We start from the raw sequence: 12,003 nt of genomic DNA on the forward strand, positions 1-12,003 counted from the left end.
TTACAATTAATTATTTTTACTGCTTTTCCTGTTAACATTGTTAACTACTTTTGCAGAGCTCTTTGCTTCATTGTTATAGATTTTTAAGATAAAAAATTTACATAAATATATGTTATCCAAAAACTACCATTACAGGTTCTGCAAAATATTACCCTAAATATGTTCATATCAACAACTTAAAAAAATATTGATACAGTTGCTGAATAATGGTATAATAATTGCTGAAAAAATACTTTCAGGACCATATAAACATATATGGACATAAAAAACATATGAATAAACAAAATTTTTAGTTACACTTATTGTATTAAAGAAAATATGCATTTATGTTTTAGTTTAGAAAACAGACAATTTTAGAAATTAATAAGAAATGTAAAACCCTTACATTTATAAAAAAAATATTCATGATGAAAATAGCAATGAAAATATAATTAATGAGCAAATAATATTCGAATTCAATGATTTGCTTAAGGAATGAGTCATTTAAATTAGATTGAAATATTAAAAAATGTATAATTTACATCTAAAAATATATAATATACAGTACCAAAATAATACATCATTATCTATGAATATAAAAGCAAAAACTAAAAAAAAATAAAAAAACATGAAACAATAAATTACAGTACTGAATAATTTTAAGAAACCTACTGTACAGTTCTGCTGTCATGTTAAAAGTAAAATTATGAAATACTATTATTTATATAAATTTAAATTATCTACAAGTAATTTGCATGAGTAAGTACAACAATGGTTCTCTGGTCACTAACAAAATAAGGTTTAAAAACCTACTCACTCGAATTTGCTATTTTACAAAATAATTTATAAAAAATAAAAATCGACTTCAACAAATAATGGTACTAAAAAGTTATTTATATTATTAACTAAAGTAAGAGTAATTGCAAGAAATAATTATTTTTGAAGTCGGTGCCAGCCAACAAATTAAACATAAAGTAGTAACGTAAAAGTACCTCAACCGACCGTTAGTCAGCTAAACGGGATTCCCACATGTAAAATGGGTTCTCTAGAGCATATAAGAGAGAGCGTCTTACGATCACCTCTTCTTGAGTTCGTTGAAGGCATATATACTTTGTAATAATATATGTACCTAAGTATCAATAAAGTATTTATATATATCATATTTTTGCCTGACGCATTTTATTGTCATATTATATTTTTTTAGTTTGCATTTTATTGTAGTAAAACTTCTATTACCAATTTTGTATTGTTTGAAGTAGCATTTTCATTATATACATCATAGGTTTTTTTTTTGTTTAACCAGTGTTGACTGGCACCGACTTCAAAAATAGTTTTTTGTTTTAAATACTTTTGTTAATAAATAAAAATATAATTACTTGACTAAAAATTTAATATAATTACTTAACTAAATTATAATTACTTAACTTTATAGTACGTTATTATTTGTTGAAGTCGGTTTTTATTTTTTTTAAATTACGTACTTTATTTCAAAATTTTTAATGGTATCTAGTACCCATATATATATATATATATATATGATAATTAAAATATTGGTAGGCTTATTAAACGCACCGCTAAAATAAGACAGCGATGTTTAAAGGGAAGTTGCAAAGAAAGGAATGATCGTTTAAGGAAAAATAGAGAAAGAAATGCCATGAATATTTCCGCAGAGACTTCTCAACAACGAGGATGTAGACTCTCAAAAATGAGAACGTACAACAATCGATTCTTACGAAATGAAAGTGTAAGAGAGTTATGCTCATCGTGTCAGTTGAATACACGATCGTTTGTCAAAAGAAACGCAATAGCAACGTTCTCATCGCCCCGGCTATACGAGGAAGCATAAAATTTGATGACAACAGTATTGGTCATAGAATGAAAGATGTTGATGGTTGCGTAGCCGTTTTACCAGTTTGTATAACATTCCAAGCGACAAAGGGATACGGAGATGTCGAGCGCAGAATGCTACCTCTAATATTAAGCTGGGCTGTAACTGTTCACAAACTGCAGGGTGCAAATCTTGACAGGGCAGTGATAGACCGCGGCAAGAAACATTTTACCAAGGAGCCGATTTATGTCGCTCTTAGTCGAATTAAAACTTTAGAGGGCATCGCCTTGTCTGATTTGGATCCAGATAAGTTAATAAATCGACCACAGGATGAAATGTATGATAGAAATGATGAAGTTTCGTATGTATTCAATTTATAGGTTTCATTATTGCGAGTAGAGATTTGGAGAAGGTTTACGAGTACCCGGTTAAAAAAGTGTTTATAATAATTGTGGAATATTATTTATTGTTTTTTTTTGTCTTCAGTCATTTGACTGGTTTGATGCAGCTCTCCAAGATTCCCTATCTAGTGCTAGTCGTTTCATTTCAGTATACCCTCTACATCCTACATCCCTAACAATTTGTTTTACATATTCCAAACGTGGCCTGCCTACACAATTTTTTCTTTCTACCTGTCCTTCCAATATTAAAGCGACTATTCCAGGATGCCGTATTATGTGGCCTATAAGTCTGTCTCTTCTTTTAACTATATTTTTCCAAATGCTTCTTTCTTCATCTATTTGCCGCAATACCTCTTCATTTGTCACTTTATCCACCCATCTGATTTTTAACATTCTCCTATAGCACCACATTTCAAAAGCTTCTAATCTTTTCTTCTCAGATACTCCGATTGTCCAAGTTTCACTTCCATATAAAGCGACACTCCAAACATATACTTTCAAAAATCTTTTCCTGACATTTAAATTAATTTTTGATGTAAACAAATTATATTTCTTACTGAAGGCTCGTTTCGCTTGTGCTATTCGGCATTTTATATCGCTCCTGCTTCGTCCATCTTTAGTAATTCTACTTCCCAAATAACAAAATTCTTCTACCTCCATAATCTTTTCTCCTCCTATTTTGACATTCAGTGGTCCATCTTTGTTATTTCTACTACATTTCATTACTTTCGTTATGTTCTTGTTTATTTTCATGCGGTAGTTCTTGCGTAAGACTTCTTCCATGCCATTCAGTGTTTCTAAATCGTTTTTACTCAGCAAGACTTACTGTATAACCGGCAAATCGTAACCTCTTTATCTTTTCACCTTGCACTATTTCTCCGGGTCTAAATTGTTCTTTAACATCATTAACTGCTAGTTCCATGTAAAGATTAAAAAGTAACGGAGATAGGGAATATCCTTGTCGGACTCCGTTTCTTATTACGGCTTCTTTCTTATGTTCTTCAATTGTTACTGTTGCTGTTTGGTTCCTGTACATGTTAGCAATTGTTCTTCTATCTCTGTATTTGAACCCTAATTTTTTTAAAATGCTGAACATTTTATTCCAGTCTACGTTATCGAATGCCTTTTCTAGGTCTATAAACGCCAAGTATGTTGGTTTGTTTTTCTTCAATATTGTTTTAATTCAATACATTAAAAAAGATTGTCAAATAAAAAACAAGGGGGTAACTCGAAAATGGTGCGTCCTAGGCCAATTGTAACACGAATTTGAAAGGCTTTACCGAAAAGGCACTTTCAAATTTTTTGAATAGATTGCCGCTAGTTTAATCCGTCTAAGTTCAGCCGTTCTCGAGTTACGTCCTATCCACAACATTTTTTTGAAATTGATTATGAAATAAAATGACAATGTGGTCGGTTAACGGGTTTAATCACTTTTAAATTAATTGTAAAAATCGGACATCATTACTTTCAGCGAAAGCAAAAATAATAATTAAAATTTCTACTTATGAAGATTGTTTAATTACTTTGCCGGTTAACGGTGAGTAAGCCACTACATTTTCATATATTAATAAACAATATGCGATTGTATTTGGCTTAAAATTCTCTTCAACTTCAATATTAATTTTCAAATCAATAATGCCCATTTTTATCGATTCATCCTGTCGTGAACTATCAATCACGTACAAGGGATATTTGTTTTTATTATCTGAAAACGTATATGGCGAATAGGTCAATTTAAAATACAATTGTTTAAACTCTAGATTTCGACCGAACTCTATTGATGATAAACATCATAATAAAATTTACACAATCATAGTGTCATTAACCATCTAAACAATAAACAAAATAAACAATCTAAAACCTCCATCACCCATCATCCCGCTTTCGCTGAGAGTAATGATGCCCGATTTTAAAATAAATTTAAAAGTAATCAAAACTGTTAAACGAGTGGTTAAAACACATTTTCATTTTATTTCATCATCAAATACAAAAATATTGTAAGAATAAATTTGTTTCATTACATTTTAAAATACTAGTTGTGCTTCAACTGGTAATAAATCTACAGCTTTATTCACCATAGAACCAATAATACCACGACCTTTTTTCTTGTTCATGTCTATATATTTCAATATAAATAAATTATTGATTCTGCAGCATTTAACTAGTAAGAAACCGAATCATTTGGTGGTTGGAATTCCAACCACCAAAATATTTCACAATAAAACAGATTATTTCGCAGTTTTACTCGGCTCAATGTACAATAAATTTTACAAAATAATAAATATTTTTTACAAGACGATGAAATTTTATTTATTTATTTTACCTTGTTTACACCCACTGTCTTTAATTTTTTTTTAATTTACCACTACAGTGTTTGGCCCATCGGAATTCCGAAGAGCCAAATTTTCAATGTTTGCCCCCATCGGAATTCGAGCCGATTAATTCTTTAGATTCTTTATTTTGAATCCAATTTCTAAATCGTTTTCCATATAGGCGATTCTTCGTATATGAGGAATCGCTTTATTATTGTTTAAAATGTTATTTTTAAATATTATATAAAACTGCAAAAATGTAATTGAAAAGTTTAAATCTAACCAGAAATTACTAAATCAATGGATATTGTACCCATTGGATTCACTTTATATAGGATATTTTGTTTGCTGGAATTCCAGCCGACTAATTTTTCAATTAATTCTTGTATTGGTAATAATTTTAGTTATTTCATCTTTATCATCACCTTTAACATCATAAAAAGGCGAGCCTTGTATCTGAGGGGCGGCTTCAATTAATTTTTTAACAACAATAAATTATTTATTTGAAATATTATATAAAATTGCAAAAAAATGTTTAATATTTGAAAAGTTTAAATTATTCATCTATAAATCGAAATTACTAAATCTAATTGAATTGTAACCTTTGAAACGATTTTATATAAATTATTTTGGTCGCTCGAATAAGAGCGGTCAAAATACTCTACTCTATTAATTTTTTAGATTCTTTATTACAAAATAAGTAGCACAAATTACTAAATCTGGTGGATTTTTACCCTTTGAAATGAATTTATATGAATTATTTTGGGGGACCGAATTTGGCCTACCAGATTATTCTATTAATTCTAATATATGATTTGTAAAAATGTCTAATATTTTCGATAAATGGAAAAATTTTAAATATTCATCTACAAACCAGAATTATTGATTTTTATTAACTACATTACAAATTACCCGAAAATAAGTAACGAGATGAATAAAAACAAGTACAATTTCAATATACCAGAAGATTTTATTATGTATATTGTGAAGCTGCGGTTAAAAATAATAAATAAATTTAATTATACTCGTCTAGTGAACTTGTTGGAAAATCCCATTCAAGTTAAAAATTTCTTTAAGTTTATTGAAATCGATTATTGAAGAAAACATCCCACTCTCGCTGAAAGTAATGATGTCCGATTTTAAATTTAATTTAAAAGTGATTAAAACTGTTAACCGTGTGGTAAAAAACACATTTTCATTTTATTTAAGCACCAATTCCAAAAAAATGTTGTGAAAAGGGCGTAACTCGAGAACGGGTGGACTTGGGCGGATGAAAGTACCGGCAATCGCTTCAAAAAATTGGATAGTACCCTTACAACTAAGCCATTCAAAATCGCGTTAGAATTGAGCTAGGATGCACCGTTTTCGAGTTAAGCCCTTTTTTTAAATTTTTGGATTTAAAATTGGCGGGTGAGTGGAAACTGACGCTTGATCTGGTGAAAAAATAAACTAAGGTTATCAGCGCTCGTGAAAAGAAACCTTAGGTTCTGGATCAATTTATTGAAAACAATGATTGATCTATTATTGAAAAAAACAGAGTCGCGTTTTGGTATGCTATTTGCAGTAGATAGACGCTTCCATGGTGAGAATTTAACTGGAAAGTGGCAGTGCTCTGTGTGAGAAGAAACCTTAGGTTCTGGATCCGTGACTTTTGGCCCATTGATCCAGAACCTGAGATTTCTATAATACTTACAGCGCCTTTGATATCCTGCTCAGTTGTATCAAAATCGATGTCTTTCAAATGAACAACTGTCCTCCTTCTATCTTTTATCCACATCTCCACTTGCAGCTTTGTTACGCAACATAGTGGTGAAGTTTTCGGCCTCCTTAACCCGGATGCATAATTCTTCGTTGTTTTCTTTCCTGAGTGACAGTACCTCTTCCCCTTCTTCTCGAGTTACCGTCTGCTTCATTGTCTTTAGGAGATCCACATATGACCTATCTTCGGCCTTGACCACTATTGTGCGGCTATCCTCCACGGGTGGGGTAGAGCGTTTGATCTCCGAACTCTTGTCTTCCTGACTAGGTTCTGATTTTGCAAGTAGGACTCGTACTTGGTCTCTTGTATCTTTTGTTGAGTAGAGTAGTATATTCCTAACTTGTTTCCCCAGTCTGCCTCCCGGCAACATGAAGGTTGCTGTTTTGGGGGTTCAAGTATTTTCCTCATAGCTTTTAGTATTATCATTGCCGCATTTTCTTTTCTTTGTTTGTATATAATATATCTACTTGTGTGACTCACGGATTGTTCTCGTCCTATCATGACTAAGTCACTCTTAACTATGTCTCCAGCCACAATCCCTACGACTCCACGAGTGCGATCTTTTCTTTCAGCTTGATTAGATATATCGCAAAAGCTGATTATGTCTCCGTGTGGAAGCTTTTCAACTTGAGGTACCCAGGAAATTATTTCTGCCGGCCACCGTTTAGCAGAAAACGTGATCAAGTCTTCATTCGCCATGTCCATATCGGGTTGATCTTTTATGCCTTGTTCATTGCTTGTGTAATTGGTCTGCATTGCTTGTGTAATCGTTGACAAGGGCGAAGACAGCTCCATTAGACCCTTGAACCCCTTGTAAACCCTATACTTCTCATGGATCGTTATATACTATGCTAGACCTGCACCGTAATTCTGCTTCAAATTGACCACCAGAAGCCCCAACTGTTCTCATCCATGGTCCCCTTCACGGATTCCTCCTCTTCGGAGGACATCTATCTGGATCTTTTCTTGCCTTTACCATACTCTCGCTTTGGCTTGTGAGGTGCTAGGAGCTTCGAGTGACCCGGTTTCGCTGTCTCCGTCAACAGCAGCGATCTTCTACGGTCCATTGCTTAACCACGGGTCCGAACGTGAAATAAATGCGCGGAGCGTCTTCAGCGCCCCTTCCACGTTTCTGACGTACCCACTCGACGAAATCTCGGGGGGGTTTAGGGCTGTGGGGGTCGGGAAAAAGGATCCATCCAAATCCGGGGTCGGATTTTCAGGTGGCGGGAAGGGTTAGAAGGGTCGCGATCAGGGTAGATCCGAAGTGGTTCGGCAGGATTTGAAGAAATAATGGAGTTATAGTAAAATAAATTTCCGTCTTGTAATAGAGACTAGACTTAGAATATTTCACTCACCTGAGCTTGATGAAAATTTTCGAAGTCGAACTGACGTCATTTCTTGACTAGTAAACAACTGTCTTGTCCAAGCTGTATAACGGTGAAACAATCGATTATAGTCCTTGTTGCCTATGGCAATAAGGTCTATCCCGAGAAACCCTCAATAAAGAAAGTCGTCCGTTACCCAAAAACTTAATAAACGAGTCCACAGTAATTCATACCACAATCGCTAACGTCCGTATAAAAAAAAAAACAAAAAAAAAACACGAAAAAACCGTCCAAAAACCACTAAATAGCGGAATAACCAATAACGCGTATTTCCCGTACGAAGTTACTTACTCAACTTAGTTTCATAATATTAGAATTTATAATGTTAACGTCTTCATTGCAAGGTGCCAAAATTGTCCTTTCTCGAATCAGCGATGATTTTTGTAGTTTTCAGTGAAATTGGGGAAAACTCTTTTAATTAACTTATTTGTTGATTGTACACAAACACAAAAATATCGAGAAAGGTGATAGGATTATTATAAAACGGATGAATTTCATCTCTCGTTCTTAGTAGTTGATCGGCAAATTGTTTAGCCTCATAGTTGTTTGAAAGATGAACTCGCATGTTACTTGTAAGCGATAGTACCATAACTTCTCTTCAAAGACGTTAACTGTTTAGACACGCGTTAATTTCATCGGCCGCTGTTGATTTTGGTATAACAGGAAAGGTTTGTCGGAAATCTCCTGCAAGTAATAATACTTTCCCTCCAAAAAGGGATGTGTTATTTTGAAAATCCTGTAATGTTTCGTTACGTGCGTCTAAAGTTTCCGATGAGACATTGTACATTCATCCCAAACAATAAGACTACATTCTTTCAATAGTTCTGCTCTTCCAAATAATTAAAAATGTTGCATACAACCTTTTCTACGTAATCAATATCAAGTCGCAACTTTAAACCTGAATGTGCTGTCGACTTTCCTCCAATAGTGTAGTAGCAATTCCAGATGATGCAATAGCTATTGCGATTTCTTTCCCGATTGGTATTTCAGCCAAGATTAAGGTGATAAGAAACATTCTACCAATTCCACCAGGGGCATCCATAAAAACATAAATCCACTTGATTTTGTTGCGGCATAATGGTGTTAAAAACATAAAATTGTTCGGTTGTTAGTTTTTCCTTGTTCTCTGAAAAGGAATCTTCTTAGTTCGTTTTCATCGTAATTTGCTTCCTTGTCAAAATTCAGTTAAATCGCATTTATAGCATCACGTTGAGGTGGTTGAAGACCTAATTCGAATAATGTTTTAGAACCATTATCAATGCAAATATTTTCCAACAAAATAAGTCCACGATTGTAAATTTCGCTATTGAAAACTGCATCTGTATTAAGAATTCTTTTTTCGTATAAACATCTTCTGAAAGCTCATCCTTAAACTGTTAACAACATATTAACTGTGCACAAAATATTAATATAATTGCAAGTAATTGTCGAAGTTGAGAAGGTGATTTTGTAAGAATTGCGTCAATCATTGTCTCTTCCCAGTAGTCATCAATTTCTAAAAGTCTCAGTTTAAAGCAAGCCTCTTGAAATGTGCAACTAACTCTCATATTTATAGCACGTAGGTCCTCAAATTTTTCAGATACTCGATTACGAAGACTCATCCTCAAATAAAAAGACTCTGGCTCGGATTTACAGTGACATAGTGTTAGATGAAAAAACGTTTGGAAATCCAGACGGTTTTTCTAAAACGAGGTGAATATTATCAGATGAAAAGTAAACTCTTTGACCATTTTCAAGGTGAACACTAAGATGGGTTACCGCTGGCTATCTTTCATGAACGGTAGATCCAAAAATGCGCCGAAAAGCTTCATTGGAGCTTATATAACGTCCTGCCTGATATTCATGCGGGTTTTCATTACGTGTTTGAAGAACAGCCATATTGCTACCTTTGTTAACGTATTAGCAAATATATTTGATTGATCACACTGAGTTACAGTATTCTACGTTGATATGAGTATTAAACATCTTTGATAATAGTGGTTTATATGGTACGATCCACTTATTGTTTACAATTCAATTTTGATAAACATTGCTGATTCGGACATGTGATTCGGCCTTAAATCCTCTATTGTTAGGACAGCGTCGGCGACATAACGTACAACCATCTGTTCCTCTTTTTGTTGAACTTAAAAACATTCGCGGGAAGCGCTTGCTACATTCTTCATATACAGTGAATTTGGATTTAGCTGACTGCCAAGTTCATGCAGCATATTCTTTGATACTACATCAAAAAATTCAGGATTCGTGTTGCTATCGGGTGCTCTGCTGAAATAATCAAACCAATGTTGTTAAATGAACCTTTTCGTTTAGCCAAATTAGGATATACATGAGGCAAATCTCGCTTCTGCCATTCTACGAGTAAATCCAACAAACAGCATTTGAAAAAATTCCATGGAGAACAACATCCATCAATTTTGAGAGCTTTTGTTAAAACACTATGGAGATAACATCATGGGCAGTGAAAGCTTGCTCGTTATCTTTCAAAAAAGTTCCGATCTCTGACCATTTTGGGTTGCATGTAAAGGTAATAAATAGATCTGGACGCCCATGTTTTTGAACATAAGTTATGGCAACCTGCGTACACTCGTGAATGTGTCGCGGACTGCCTATGAATGATGATGGTAAATACACCTTTTTACCTATATCTTTAACTGAAACATCTGATTGACTCGCGTTTTGAAGGTTGTAATCTTCACATCGGAAACGTTTTTGATTCAGTTTGATGTACAATAATCGTTCACTTTCAATTTTTGCGTACATATCTATGACGAACTGATTTAAGAGTTGTCTATATTTCAAAATATAGTTGTCGTGGTTAGATCTTATCATTAAGTGAAAGCAATAAAATTACTGGGATGATATTTTCTTTGTTGTGAGTATTCTAGTGGTAGGGTCACTTTGAACTTAATTGAGGTGGTACCCATCAGACCCGTTCCAAAAAAAAATTGATGGGTATTGAAGGCAGTCATATGATCTGTGCGTTTCTGAAATTCGCTGTAAAGTTTTATCTCGTCGATGTGGAACAATATTTCTCTAGACGTATGTTCATTTCCAATTGTTACTATCGCAATTTCATCCGCTGATGGGGCATTGACCTTTCCGTGTTTCTCAGAAGGTCTCTTATCTGGCCGAAACTACTTTGAAAGAATCAGACGTCATTTGTTCCAAAGCTAATTTGAATGAACGAACGGACTGACCGATGATGTTCGTGAAGAAACGATTGCAAGTGGATTACTATTCTTCTGTGAGTCCGGGTATGACATCACATCTTCTTGAAGCTTGTAATTCAGGGCCTCCAATAAGTAAACCTGTAAAAGATTCGAATTTTTTCCACTCATAGGCAACAAAGATCCCATCTGATGATGGGATCTTTGACAATCTGATGATTGTCCTTGAATGCGACATGGTAATTAAAAAAAACGTTAATATTTTTTTGTAAATGTACTGTTTTTATCTTTTTTTAAAGTAGTCAATATGTACTAAAATTATTCTGTATCTACAGGTACGTTGCTGTAAATGTTGAGTTGATGAAACAGACACATCTCGAAGACCGAGTAGAAACAACATTCATCAATTTGTACTTGCATGGAAAAACCAGAACGGTGATAAATTTGGATGATAACACCGACGTTGTTGAAGAATCGTGGATAGAATCTGTGGAGAAAATTATAGAGAAACTAACCAAATTCATCAAAAACGGCAGCGGGTGGGTAATGAGTAAAATAATTTATATTGATTTAAACATTATCCGTTACCGTTCGTTATACGGCGCCTCTAGTTCATTTATAAAAACACCAAAAAAACTTGTAAAAAGAAAGGGAATAGTTAATGTAAAAAATCCGCATGATGAAAAATGTTTTCTATGGTCCATACTAACATACCTCTACAGTCAACCTGGCAAACACCAAAGAACGGTTTGGTATGCAAGGTACGAACATGAAATTAACATGAACGGGATATCATACCCAGTAAAGGCAAAAGACATTGATCGCTTCGAGATGTTGAACCCCACAATAAGCATCAATGTCTACGGCTATGAGGAAGATAACGATCGCGTGTACCCGGTGCGTGTTACCGAAAACCGCGATCGTACCCACTGCATACACCTATTGCTGCTTGCAGGGGAGACAAGAGATAAATTCCATTATTGCCTTATAAATACCAAACCTGGTATGAACGGGCTATCTCGTCTCCTTTTGGGTCTAACAAAGAGTCGATGCAGCAGTCAATATTGTCCGTATTGTCTGCACCGTTTCAGTTCATCAAACCCACATGTCGCTACACAAAACCTAAACCAACATTTGATCGAGTGTAAGCGACACGGTGCACAAAGAAT

Source organism: Lycorma delicatula, chromosome 1 (assembly GCF_047948215.1).
Source record: "Lycorma delicatula isolate Av1 chromosome 1, ASM4794821v1, whole genome shotgun sequence".
In the NCBI taxonomy this organism is placed as follows: domain Eukaryota; kingdom Metazoa; phylum Arthropoda; class Insecta; order Hemiptera; family Fulgoridae; genus Lycorma; species Lycorma delicatula.